We start from the raw sequence: 15095 nt of genomic DNA, 5'->3' as shown, positions 1-15095 counted from the left end.
ATTCCATCCATTTACCAGTGAATGATAACATTTCGTTCTTCTTCATGGCTGCATAAAATTCCATTGTGTATAGATACCACATTTTCTTGATCCATTCATCAGTGGTGGGGCATCTTGGCTGTTTCCATAACTTGGCTATTGTGAATAGTGCCGCAATAAACATGGATGTGCAGGTGCCTCTGGAGTAACCTGTGTCACAGTCTTTTGGGTATATCCCCAAGAGTGGTGTTGCTGGATCAAATGGTAGATCGATGTCTAGCTTTTTAAGTAGCCTCCAAATTTTTTTTTTCCAGAGTGGTTGTACTAGTCTACATTCCCACCAGCAGTGTACCTGTTGCTGGTGGTGTTGCTGATGATGGCTATTCTAACAGGGGTGATGAGGAATCTTAGTGTGGTTTTAATTTGCATTTCCTTTATTGCTAGAGATGGTGAGCATTTTTTCATGAGTTTTCTGGCCATTTGAATTTCTTCTTTTGAGAAAGTTCTGTTTAGTTCACGTGCCCATTTCTCTATTGGTTCATTAGTTTTGGGAGAATTTAGATTTTTAAGTTCCCTGTATAGAGAAGTGGGTTTTTAATAGCAATGGGTAACTCTGCTCTCTCACCTCACCGATGCTGCTACCTTCCCATTACCCTCCATCAAACTCCTCCTCACTGTGGGGATCACCCCCAGGAGGGGTAACACTGGGGAGCTATTTAGTGCATGGTTAGAGGGACCCATGTATGTGGTTCATAGTGATTCCTATGCATGGTTAAGTCATTGCTACCATGCCAGCAGAAGAGCTTCCGGTAATTCTGACTGTGCTCACTCATCCAAAGTTGTGACACAAAATTGAGGACCAGGAGTGCTACCACGTTACAGACATGTCCAAAAGCACTTGGCACTGAGAAAAGGGAGAGAGGAGACACAATATTTCAAATGAACTGTGTTTTGATTTTGGGTTGTAATTTGGCAGAATTTCCACCTGTGTGATTTGTTATACCTGTCGTTCTAAGTAAATATTCACATTCATAACTATTTCTGTATTTGTGATATGTAATCTTTTTCTTATGTAGGATTCCCCAAATATTACCAGATGAAAGCTCCATAAAAGCTAGATTTACTACTAACATCAGCACCCTTACTCTTCCTAGAGCAAGTACTCAGGGTAACATTCAAACCTTTCAGGGCCTGTAAGTGAGTCCTTTGGGGAGAACATCAGATAATAGGCTGGGCCTGTTATAATAGCCTTCAACCAATGGGTTGAAACAGTACATCCACCTCAATTACCTCCACAGTAACCTGAATAACAATCCAAGCCAACAGTACTTTGCCCTTGATAATTATTCAGAGATGAAAAGGAAAAACAATCCATGTTCTCTGCTGCCGAGAAGTAGGGCAAGAAAAGGAATTATGGATAATCTTTGGGTGTTTTAGGCTTAAATAGAGAAAACATGAAACACTTATTCTTCTCCCTTCTCCACAGTCCCTTAAATGAGAACATATTATCACAAATCTGATAAAATTTCTTTTCTTCTAATTCAAAGAACAATTTGATTAGTTTGCCCAGTGTGTCCTAATTTCTCCTTGTACACCCAGTGGCATCCCTTTCAGACCACCACGAAGGTATGTGAAATGAAACACGCCATGTCTTATTACACCAAAGCTCATAGAAACAATTTAAAGAAAAGCATCCTCTGGAAGTTGTATCATTTAGAAGAGGGAAGCGTGACAATTTAATGCAAATGCAAGTGGACACTTTGATTAGCGAGGTCTTCTCAGCTATATTGGCTTCAAACAATTTGTATGTATTTATCTAAAACTTATGGTTCCCAAACACATTTTTAATAATAGTTTTATTGAGAAATAACTTATATAGCATAATACTCATTTTTAAAATGTACAGTGTTTTTAGAATATTTACAGAGTTGTATAAACCTCACCACTATTTAATGTTAGAATATTTTCATCAGTTCATAAAATCCATACCTGTTAGCAGATACTTCTTGTTTACTGTTCCCGTAAGGTCCTGGCAACCACTAATATACCTTCTAACTCTGTGGATTTGGCTACTCTGGACATCTCCTCTAAATGAAATCATATAACATGTGACTTATTGCATCTGGCTTCTTTCATCATACAATGTTTTCAAGCTCATCCTTGTTGTAGCATGAAATTAATTCCTTTTCATAAAGTCTACCATATGAACATACCACATTTTGTTTCTTACTGTATCAATTAATGGACTTTGAGGTAGTTTCTACTTTCAAGCTGTTACCAATAATGCTGCCATGAATGTCCATATACAAGTATTTGTGTGGACGTATGTTTTCGTTCAATTTCAGGGATGGAATTGTTGGGTCATATGGTATTTAACTTAAAGAAATGCTATGCTGGTTTCCAAAGTGACTCCGCCATTTTACATTCTCACCAGCAAAATATAAGGGTTCCAACTTCCTATTATCCTTGTCAATACTTGTTATTGTCTGCCTTAATTTTAGAAATTTTAATTAATGGAAATGGTACTTCATAGTGCTGTTGACTTGTATTCCAAATACTTTTTATTTTATACTCAGGCATTTACCACATTTTACATGGGCTAAATTATTTATAAAGTCATATTTATGTATTTGAATCTATATGCACACACATATATAATACAGTACAGAGGCAGTATATGAGGTATAAAGCATTCAGTAAAAATGTTTTAAATGCACAAAATTTCTTAAGTTTTCATCCAAAATACCAGAGAATGGTCTTTTGTTTTACTCCCTTGGATAACTCCAAGGAGTTAATTCATTCCATTTTAGAAACTACCTAGCTAAAGAATCAGAAAGAATTAAAAATAAGAATTCTGATGAAGATCAAGAATTCTAATATTCTTTTAGCAATACTTATTTATTGAGAGATCACAATATGTGAAGCCTTCTACTAAGTAGTTTCTAGTGTATGAAGTGCAGCAAAGACAATACATGTTGTAAGATGTCACTTTATTCCATAAACAAGTTTCTCTTGATGCAGATGTTTTAAGAGCATGTGATCATGTTCCATTATAAAAAGTAAAGAAAAGAAAAAAATTCTTGGAAAAATCAAATACAGCAAAACTAATCTGACATATCTTGAAGATATAGACAATAATTAATGTGTGTGTAAAGGAGCTAACGATTGACCAAAGTTCCTTTGGTTCACTTTCACATAACTAGCTTTAAAATATTTTTTGAAGCTGTACCTCTTTGCAGATATTAAATGGTGGTTAAAATCATCTATCTTTTCTGTGTAGTTGGTTTCCAGATTTTTTTTTTGGTCTTTATTGGAATTTTTACTACAACACACTAAGTATAGATTTTTTTGACCTAGAATATAAAGAAATGTATTATGTCTACTTACTGTTATTTTTCACCATGTTCATCAAATTTAGAAAATTCTCAACCATTTTTCTTCATATATTGCTTTTACTTTTTTGTGGGCATTTTGTTTAACAATTTAAACATGCAAGTGAACTAAGGGTGGTTAGTTTAAGCAAAAAATCTTCACAATGACAGGAGTGATAAGAAAAGAAAAAAGAAGAACCACCAGTAGCATTTGTGGAACTTTTTTGGAAATTAACTGGAAATACAAAATTATGCCAGTGGAAAACATTTTGAAAAATGTGCGTACATCCCAAGAGCAGTGGCAATTAATACACTTGGTCATGTTCTCTTACTTCTAGGCAACACCTCCTAAAGAATATCACAGGCTACTTGAGATCATAAAGAATGAAGCTGTTGTGCAAATGAATATGTTGGGACCTATTGTCATAGTCAGAGAGTGGCAGTGGGGGTACCTTGCCCAGTCATCCAAGAACTAGGACTGAGCAATTTGAATGAATGGTGTGCATTAAGTTCTTCCTTTCATCATATAATTGGCAATGATGTAATTGAAGTCCACCTGATTACCTTTAAAACTACCAGGACATTAGGGAACCCAATGAGAACCAAGGGAGAGTTCTCATTTGTAGAAATCATAACGATAGGACAGAGGCAGGAATAGTAGCCATAGGCTCTAGGCTCCATTGGTGGACCACGGTCCAAAAAGAAACAGGTGCAGAACTGAGGTGTGGCTGACAGAAGCCAATGGCCCATCCATTGACCCCAAATAGCCCATTTGTGCACCTTCCAAGGAACTCTGCAGGACCTTCTGGTAGTCTGGTTGGTTGTCATGGGAAATAATGCAAGAGGTAAATAAAAAGCTAGTGACCTCAAGTCAAATTGCAGATGTCAAAGAATTAATATTCAGAAGCATGTATAAGCAGAGGAATGTAGAGTCTAGATCTTCCCAGTAAGTCACTAAGTCTTTCTGAATATTTCTCAGCCCTTCTAAGTTCCTTTATTATTAATATATGTTATTACTGACCCCTTACAGCTGTTGCTAAAATTAAAACCAGAAGTGTTTGTTAAGCTCAGCCTAATGAGTGCTCAGTGCATGTGATTCCCTTTCTTCTGTCCAACCCAGGCACTTCCTCTACTTCCTCCTAGGAACCTATGACAGGAGGAAAACACCCCTAAAATTTAATAACTAGGGTTAGGATAAACAGTGAGAAGATCTCCACTAGCAACACTGCACAATTATTTTTGAGGCGAGAGGAATCAGGTAGTTTTCCTGATGTGACTCTAACATTATTAATTTTCTTTTACTTTGAGAGAAAAGCTATGTATCCCTCTAGAAGTATCTAAGCAAAATTCAGTTGTTCTTATCACGGAAGTCACTGTTAAATTGAAGAAGCTAAAACTCATCAGTGGCCAGGGCAAGAGAAGGGAGGTGTGGAGTGGCTCAAGTGCAGTGCATGAACCCACAGCATTTGCACCGGTAGAAGCTTTTAAACAAAAACCCCAGGTGATTCCAATTCATATTAACACTTGAGTAACAAGGCCTTTCCTCCCCCCATGTTAGCACTATTGCGCCTTACTTCCTTCCTCTAGATCTGGTATAGAAACTTGGCAGCCTTCTGTTTGCACTCTAAGTCTCCCTTCCATTCCATTGTCAGTGGTAAAGCTATGGACTGGACAGCTCCTGGTCATTCAGTTAGGTGACAGATCAGAGCTGAGACTTCCCCAAAACTATCATAGATCAGGTCTCACTTTGTCAACGCTGGGGTCAGTCTCGCCAGTAGCCAAGAACAAAACAAGATTCAGATGTAAAGGATCTAGATTTAAGCAAGGCATATTAACCATAGTCCTTGTACACAAAGGCAGCTAGGCCAAAATACACACTTCCCCTCACCCTGTTACTTGCATCCTGACCAAATAGGAGGAGGGGCCCTATAAGGAAAACATTTCTGTCTTCTTCAAATCATCAAATTGCAGAATTAAAATGGGAACAATGGATTTGTAATTGCATCTTCTTTGATTGTTGCATCCTCTATTCCTATATTTATTAATGTAATGCAAATTAGTTCTCCTAATGAGAGTTACAACAGAAGGGTAATGGCCAGAAGCCCCACACAAACTGTTCTTCTTCATCTGTTTTCTTTATTCGCTCCTTGGTTTTTTTTTTTTTTTCCTCTTAGCAATGAATTGATTAGGACTTATAAAGAAAGAAATGCAATATCTGTCAACTCACTATAAATATGGACGGGAAATTCTGAGAGAGTTTTTTTCTGTTTCTTTGGCATTTGTTTCAATGCTGCATGGATTTATTCAGAAATGAGCTGGGAAGTCAGTACTATAAAAATAACTAAATGCAAACATAAAAATTAAACCTTTGTACATTGGACCAAACTGATGGTATCTAGCTGTAGCTTCATCTCCATTTTTATTGGGATCAAATCATGCATCTATGTGCATTTCAAAAGGGTGTTTCCTTTTATTCTTCCCCTTCCGAATTTGTGAGCTTGGGGTCCTATGGTTCACTTTGTGTGAGCCAGATAGCTTGGTGAGATCTGTCCACACAGATAGATTGACTGACAGATATGATAGAATCACAAGATCCATGTCAGCTCTGAAGTCCACAGGGATCTGTTAATTCAGTTCAAATCATTTGCCCACAAACATGAACAGACCTTTCTATTTCTTAAATAAGCATAATAAAAAAATATTTTTCTCCTTCCTGCTACCTTTCCAAGTTCCAACCATCTCTGTCTTGTTAAAAAAAATATTATTGAAGTGTAAGAGTCAAACTCATAGAAACTAAGTAAAGTGGGTTGCCAGTGGCTAGTGGTTGGGAGAGATGAGAATAAATTTTTCAAATGGTACCAAATGTGCAGTTATAAGGTGATTTCTTTCTGGAGGTTTTATGTAGGGCATGAGGACGTGTACTATTCCATTTGCATGAAATTTGTTACAAAAATAGATTTCAAGTATTGTCACTGCACTAAATAAATATGTAATAAGATTACTATGTGAAGTGGTGATGAATAATTAGCTTGACTATGGAAATCTTTTCACAATATATATACATATCAATATTACACACTTTGAATCACACATTTTTGCCAACCTCAACAAAGCTAAAAAATTACAAATAAATAAAACTTTTCAAAAAATATTCAAAACCAACAGACATGTTTTAGGTACCTACCCTGACATCTCATTTAACACAACTAACAGCCCTGTGTTATAGGTAAGACCCTTGTATGCATTTGAAGAAATAGGCACTGATTAATACCTAAAGTCAATGAGCCAAGAAGAGAAATAGTTGGGATTCTAGCACTTTGGTCTTCTAGTTGAATACCCAAGGAGTTTTTTCACCAACTTAACAGTTCTCAAAGTATGGCCAATGGACCAACAGCATCAGTACCATTCCAGGAACTTATTAGAATGAAAATTTAGTTTGGAAGGGACTCACACCATACCTATTGAATCAGAAACTCTATGGGTAGACGCCACAGTCTATATAAGCCTATAGGTGATGCTGGAGCTGCTCCAGGTTGAGAAGGTTTGCAACCCAGTTATGCCCTCTATATCTCTCTTACAACAATTTGGAAGGACAAAAATCCAGAACCTACCTTTCACCAATCTTACTCAAATATATTCTCTGTGCCTTTCACCTCACCATGGTTGAAATTTAGCTCCCAGAAGTCACAAGGGAGCTTGTATGCGTATGGCTTGTAAATTAAGGCCTTAATTATCATGGAAATAATCTGGGCAAATCTGGGTTAAAATGACTCCTTGTATTGCCTTTCCTTTACCTTTTATGAGTCTTATAAAGTCTTGGGTTCTGTGCCTGTTTAAAAGGGGCTAATTTCTCCTACCTTGAAGCTTGATTGTTAGGCCCAAGTGAGACACTGAAACTGAAATGTCTAGCACAAGAAAACATGGCAGATCCTTCCTTAATATCTCAGAATTGAAAGGATTCACTTTTTTTTTTTTTTTTTTTTGGATCCATGGAACCAGGGTTTTTAACTACCAGCCAGGCTGCATCCCAGGTCCAGGACAACTATCATTACAAAAAAAAGAAGTCCTCTCTTTGCAAGCAATCCTAACATTTTGTCAGTCCTGTAGGATTTTCAAGCCAATCTGTCCTCTAGTTTCAAATACATAAACTAAAAGCACTGTATTTCTTACAAAATAAAGACATTAATAGCAAGTATTTCAAAACATTAAGACACATGCACTGAGAGTATTTTGGGTATTTTTTGTTTTCCAGAGTATAATGGTGAAAAGTACAGATCTAGAAATGTAGAGTCTAATGACAGCTTTATATTGCTTAGGTAAATTTACTTCTGAGCTTTTAGCACAATGACACAGGCAAATTCCCTTTATGCTTTAGTGACGTAAATGACTACAGAAAAACAACATTCTTAGCACAGTGTGACAAAATATAATCTTAAGCATCCTTCTCCAGGTTGAGGTTGTGGCTTAGCTCAGTGGTACAGTGTAGACTTACCATGTGCCAAGAGCCTGGGTAAATCCCCAGCACCACCAAAACCAAATTCTTCTTCTCATCCTAAAATACTGAACTACATGACAACTAGTCAAGGTGTTGCCCTGTAGCCACGAGCCTTCACTGTCCCAGAGTATTTCTCTCATTAGCTGTGCTTGGGTCCTCTCTTTCACGTCTATACCACAAACTGAGTTTATACCAAAAGGATAAGCAATGCTCCCCAGGCCAACATTAACTCAGTCTGAACAATGGACAGACAGTCTATGCAGACTTTATGTCTTCGTATATGATTTTATTAAGTGTCTTTATTGGAGCCTCATCCAGACTCCAGGTACAGATGCTGGAGACCCTGCTATGCTGTAGGGGCTGACTGGGGCAATAGCAGGTGGGTCTGGCTCCCTGCCCTTCTGTTCAGAGATGGGGATGGTGGGCAGGATCTCATCTTTGGGCTCCACAATGCTGACAAGGTCAGGCAAGGACTTCTTGGGGCCAGTCTTACACTTGGGTCCCAGGGCAGCATGACCTTCACTTTGATGCCCAGCATACCCTGTCTGAAAAGCACATGGCACACAGCTGTGAACATAGTAGTTAACAGGGTCTCCACTGTGGATCATCAGGCCATCCACAAACTTCATGGATTTAGCACTCTGTCCTCGAAGTTTCCGAGACACCACAACCTCACAGTCTTTGTCACCTCTCTCCATGATGAATCGCAGCACACCATAGCAGGCCCTCCACACAGCAAGCCCTCCTAGGCATTTGTAGTGAAGGGACTCTGTCTGGGGAATGACACACAGACCTCTTGTGGCCACCTTTTTAGCATAAACTCTACACTGCCCTTGGAAAAGCCAAATCTCTTCTGAAAAACTGCAGTCAATTCCCAAATCCGACAACGACCCTTCTCACCAAGAACATTCTGGTCCTGGTAGCTAAAATAATGATTTCTTTCCTGGTTGGTTTAACTTGGACCTCAACTCCAGAATAACCATCTTCAACTAGCTTCTGAGTAAGAAATTCATTCAATTCAGCTTTGAAGATGCCATCAGCACCAAACTGCCTATTCTTGGAAATCTGCACACTGCCATCTTGCCACTGCACACCACCCAAAGGAAAGGATCTACTTTTACATTACAGATGGAGAAACTGAGGCCCAGCACTGTGAATGAGTAACTGAAGGTCACCAACAAGAATGAGGCAGAATCAACATCAAAATCATTGTCTCCAGACTCCCTCTCTGGGAGGGACTTGATCCCATTCTGGATGCCTAGGAAAGAGCCAGTCCTGAGTGGTGCTGAGATGCCCAGAGTCCTTCACTCATACGCAGCCAGAATCTAAGTCCCATCCTCCTCTAGGGAGCTACGCAAGGCCTGGTGAACAATTTTAGAGGCCTTCCGTCACTGCTGCCTGCCTAGCAGCAGTGATATTAGGGATGATTTCTGCATCAGCTGGGCTGAGTCAGGGCTGACTCACTTGGCCATGTGGGAGGAAAGGCGGCTGCAGTCTGCTGGCGTCTGACCTTCTAGACCTTGTCTCCCTGGTGTGCCCAGAGTCCCTGGGGCACTTGTGACACCCTGTGGCAAGGTCAGCTCATCACAGCAGACTGTCCCTCAATAAAACAACAGCAGAGCACCAGTGCAGGGGAAGGAAGGGCTGCTTGCTGGACTTTTTGATCTTTTGGCTTCAGTTTGTACTCACTACTCTCCCACCACCCAGATTAATCAGATTCATTTGTAGCCTTTGGGGCGTTGGTTAATTTAGAATAAGCCAAAGAGAGATCAGATAAGAAGAACTGAAGAAATGACAGCCACAGGAAATGGTTCAGAATCAATATTGAATGCTTCCTGGGACAGAGGCCTTGGCTTCCTCTCCATGGATCCCTTACCCAGCTTGTCAAGGGCACTGTATACTGGAAGTGCCGAATAAATGTTACTGAATGCTGAGTGTGTCCCATGCTGACACTCCAACCAAAGGCAAACAAGTGCCATGTTTGATCAGTCAATATCAGCTAATCTTGTACTTTTAATAGAAAATTTTAGATAGTGGAAACTTCCCATGTTAGCCTAGAGAAATTCAGATGACAGACTTTTGCGTGTGCGCACAGACCAGTAAGTTCATTATAGAGCTGTTAGATGATGTTACTCACATATGTTTGTGCTTTTTTTGGGCTTTTCATGCCTTTGTTTGGCTTTCCTTCATTTCATCCTTCTTCCCTGATTTCTGTTGTTTTCTTTTGGGAAGGTCCCTGGTTTTATATTTTTCTGCTTGTCTTTATACTTTGAGAAAATATTCTTTGTGTTGTCTTTGTTTCTGAGTTTATGACTTTTAAGATGGAGTCTCACTATGGAACCCAGGTTGACTTGGAACTCAGCCTCCATAGTGCTGGAATTACAGGTGTGCGCCATCACTTCCAGCTAAGAAAATATTTTTAAATGAATTTATGTAGAGCAGGAGTTGCTGAGACTAGGATGAGATTTCATCTGAGTTCTTTTCTAGGTGAACTACCTCATAAAGCCTACTGGTTTATTTTCAGGTGAGTAGATTGAAAGAGCAACAGCAGCATATACAAACTCAGTTTTCATAAAAGCAAACGCAGCTAATAAGATTTCAAATTTTATAAGATTGGTTTTAAAAGCATGGTCATGCCACTTATACTGGAGAATTAGACCAAAATGTTTAATTTTTGTCTTGTTTTGTCTGAGATAAGGTCTTGCTATGTAGCACAGAATGGCCTTGAACCCAAGATCCTCCTGGCTCCACTTCCCAAGAGCTAGTATTAAAGGTATGCACCAACATACCCAGCTCTGAAGTGAGTCTTTTGCCATACGGCTGTTCCTGGAAATACCATAGCATATTACTGTCTCCTTTTACAGATAATAAAAATAAAGAGAGCAAAAACGGAATCCAGAGCTGGTGATATTCCCATAGTTGGAGAACAGTTTGGAAAGTAGGCAAATAGAATTGTGGTAGAGAAAGCCTAGAGCTAGAAAAGGAGAGAACTATTCTGTGTACCCTAGACAACTGCCTCAATGTCCAGAGTGCCAGCCTTGATGGTCTCTGTCCACACTGCTGGCTAGCTACCCTTGTGAATCACAGCAATGATGACCATTCCCTTTGAACACTGTTCAGTCAGCCACACAATCTCATCCAGTGCCCATGATGGTCCAGTCCCAACCCAGCTTACTGGGCTCCACATATTGTGCTATTTACCTACTTCTCCAAATTCTACCCTACCACCCCATGCCTTAAAAATTCTGGCCACTTTGCTTTACCTCCTTCTGCCACAGGGCCTTTGTACTTGCTCTTCCTTCTGACTAGAATGTGTGTCCCCTAGTCCGTTACATCGGGTGAGCTCTCACGTCATGAAAAGCCTGCCTTACAGTCAACTCACCTTTTCTGTTTTCCATCATGCTTCCTTGTTTATCCTATGTCACCTTTCTCTATTTTTTTATTGCTACCTGGAATTATATTACAAATTTATCATATTATTGTCTATTATCTATCCTTCCATGAGGACTTGAGTCTTGTCTGTTTTGATCAGTGTTTAGTACTTAGTACTTGCTGGTTAGGTATTTGTTGATTGAAAGATTTAGGCCTCCCAGGTTTTTATGTAAGCCCCATCTTCCCCAATACTTTCAACTTTGTATTGCAGAAGAATTATGAGAGGGAAACATTTCCAAATTTCATATAGCAATCAGCACTAGATGGGTGAAAATTAATTTCCTAGTGCAAAGCAAGATCATGTTTGTTTTCTAAAGTATCATAACAAAATAGAAACTTCAGGAAAAGAATTAAAATTTACTGATCATTTACTATACACAGGCACCATGATGCTAGGGGCTTTCCAAATATCCAATCATTAACTTCCCTCAACTACTATTTTATCAGAGCATTACAGAAGAGAAAACTGAGGCTCGGAGAGAAAAGAAATAACATGCCTAAGGCAGTATTGGGTGGAACAGGATTCCCAAGAAGGTATGCTCAAGTCCTAACCCTGAATATCTATAAATGAAAACTTCTGTGGAAATTCATTCTTTTCAGATGTCATTCATGATCTCAAAATGATATCACACTGGATTTAAGCAGGTCTTAAATCCAGTGACTACTGTTCTTTTTGTTTTTTGGTTTTTTTTTTGCAGTTCTGGGGTTTGAACTCGGGCCTACACCTTCAGCCACTCCATCAGCCCTTTTTTGTGATAGGTTTTTCGAGATAGGATCTTGCAAACTATTTGTCCAAGCTAGCTTCAAACTGTGATCATCCTGATCTCTGCCTACCGAGTTGCTAGGATTACAGGAGTGAGCCACTGGCACCCAGCATTTCTTTTGTAATTAAAGGAGCAATGTAGAAGTAGCAGAGAAGAGCTATGGAGACAGAGGTTGGAGTGGCATCTCTATGAGTCAACGAATGACTCTCGGGGGACATCAGAAACTAAGAGTAAAATGTGCAATGGGATTTCTGGCTTCCAAGTTGGACAGAATAAATTTCTTTTGTTCTTAGTCACCCCATTTGTGATAAATTATAAATTATAGAGCCATTCTTACACAAACCCTGTTTAACCACAACCCTCTTTAACCAATACAAAATTTTGGGACTGGTAAGTCCAGAGCCAGGATTTGATCCTGGATCAATTAACACTGGACTCATTCCACCATCTAAGCTTACTTCCCCAAGTTCTATACCACCAGGGAGGCCATTCTTAAACAACACATTATAATGATATAGAAAGATTTAAATGCAGAACCCCATAAGCAAATGAAATTTGTGAGCATAGTGGCTACCTTTGGTTGTATAATCAACTCTATTCATGACCAACGTGCAAAGAAGACCTCACACTAAGGAAACTCTTGGGTGATTCCAAATTGAAAGGGTTGCAAATACCAGGAAGGAAAGAAGAAAGATGCAGAGGGACTTGGCAGCAATAACAGGGAGAGCAGAAAATAATAAAGAGAGATTTAACTGGTGGGAAAGCACAGTCACTCCCTTTGAAGGGAAATATTCAAAGCACAGAACCAACTTGAATAGGAGTCATGAAGAGAGACACGCACGCAGCAAGTCAAATTTAGACCAGTCACGCAACGCTCCAACAAAAAAAGGGAAGCTAGTATCATAGCGAAGTTCACTTTCAGAGGTAGAAAAATCACATAGCTGGCAGGTTGCAAAGTCCCTTTTACAAGGCTCTAATGAGAGGACAGATTCTTTCTGAATCACTTCAAACCAGAAAGTGGAAATGTACCAGAGCAAGGCAGGAAATTGATGAAAGGGTTAAATGAAAATGGTACAGTAGAGGATGGATTGGTTTCTGAGGACAGATTAGAAGCACTAAATATGTACATTTGACGAGGTGATAATTAAGGTCACTGGAGAAGCCATGGGAGCTGTCTGGGGGGACACTAGGGAGGCCAGGGCACAGCGGGTGTGGAATAGCTTAAAGAATCACACACAGGGAAGCCAGTAAGTGGGAGTGATGGGGTGCAACCCACAAAGGAGTGTCCCCAATGTTTCAGTGTAAACTTCCTGACAGAGTGAAGTTTATTGCGTGTCGATGTAACTCAAATTTCAAGTGAACTCTTGCTGTTCCATGAGTGAAGTCATTTCCTTTGAGGAAAAGTGCTGTATAAATGTAAACATGTAAGTCTGAGCTGGACAGAGTGCTAGAAAATAAATACATCCCGGAAGCCTCCTGCCCCGATCCTCTAGAGACAGACTGGATGTGACCTCATCGATCTTTCTTTTCATCTTCTATTTATGGGAATTGTGCCTGACACCACCAATTTGGTATACCCTTTCCATCTGGGAAACTCACAAAGAAGTGATATTACCAGAGACCACACTGTTTTAATAAAAAACACTCTGAGGTCTGTCCTGACCCAGTTTGTCTGGAAGAATAGTTATATGACTAATATTGGTGAGGCTGGAAAACTCTTGATCAGGAAAAAGACTGAATTCTGATAGTGGAGGCTTAACTCTGTATAGAAATATGTCCAAGTAGAGCCATGTAGAGATCAAGAGTTTGCCCGTTTCCTCTGAGGGGCATATATGTCTCAGTTCCTCTGCATATATTCCATTCACCACCAGAAATGGCCTCCTTCCTCTGTTCAGCCCTCCCAAACAGGTTCTATCCTACTTAAGGCTCAGTGTGAATAATTCCTCCTCCTAGGAGCCTGCCCTGATTCTCAGATCATCAGAGAGCCCTCCTGACTCCCATTTCCATTTTTGTGCTAGTCAAAAATGGCCTCTATAGCTCAGCTACTCGGAGGTCAACAGGATGAAAGTCATACTCTGCCTGCGTTCACTCTACAACACAGCCCACCCTGCAGGGCCACACCGACCAGCGAGTGTAATTCCCCATAAATAGAAAAGACGCTAAGGGTGATTTTCTCTCAGCTGTGAATTAACTAAAAAGGTCACCCAAAAAATGTGATTTTTTTCCTCCCCAAGGAACAGTGATACCAAAAGCTAATGAAATCTGAACTTTATCATTTTCCACTGAACTTTTCATTTTGTTTTAGGATGTTAAAAAAAAGGAGAGAATCATAGAGAAAGGAAAGAACCAAGACACATAAAGTAGATGTTAAGAGGCTCTTCATGAGTGGGTCATCTTTGATATAAAGCCAGAAATCAAGTGCAGTTGTGTCACTGGTAAACTTGAAGATATTGTGACCTTATGTGAAGATAAGGGTCATGTCTATAAAAAAAAATCACATATTGAATACCTATAATGTCCTTGATACTATATTGATAATAAATATCTCTTGAAAATCCAGGCAGGGCAGCTCATTCCTATAACCTAGCTATTTGGGAGATGGAGATAGGAGGACTGTGGTCCAAGCTGCCACAGGCAAAAAATGTGAGACACTATCTGAAAAGTAAGAAAAGTAAAAAGGGCTAGGGTCATGCCTCAAGTTGTATAGCACTTGCCTAGTAAGGGCAAGGCCCTGATTCAAAACCCCAATACTGTAAAAAATAAATAAACAAGTAAATAAACAAGTACCTCTTGAGCTTAGGCCAGAGCCTCACTCATTGTAGGTGCCTAACACCTATTAGCTTTTAAATGAACAAATGAATGAAAGAAGACTGAATTATATCAATGCCTCCCCTGGCCACAGCTTCCCCAGGACCCTAGTTACAGAAGCGTCCACAAAACTTTCTGACACTGAAAGTCATGATTTTTAATCATTAAAGAATTAAATGAACTATAGTGACACTGTTGACATTTGTTCTTGGAGAAGGACACATAGCCTAAGGAGAAGTCTGAGTA

The 15095-nt window shown here is 39.5% G+C and overlaps 1 protein-coding gene and 1 pseudogene across 3 annotated transcripts in view; both read right to left on the bottom strand.

Moving 5' to 3' along the window:
- The window catches only part of Agbl1 (AGBL carboxypeptidase 1), a 780759-nt gene that overhangs the window by 270102 nt on the left and 495562 nt on the right, over positions 1–15095 (bottom strand). The gene's annotated exons all lie outside the window — the stretch shown is intronic.
- On the bottom strand, positions 6385–8608 carry LOC109685301 (small ribosomal subunit protein uS3-like; annotated as a pseudogene).

This window comes from Castor canadensis, chromosome 19 (genome assembly GCF_047511655.1).
Source record: "Castor canadensis chromosome 19, mCasCan1.hap1v2, whole genome shotgun sequence".
Taxonomy (NCBI): domain Eukaryota; kingdom Metazoa; phylum Chordata; class Mammalia; order Rodentia; family Castoridae; genus Castor; species Castor canadensis.
This window is presented reverse-complemented; position numbering and strand designations above follow the sequence as displayed.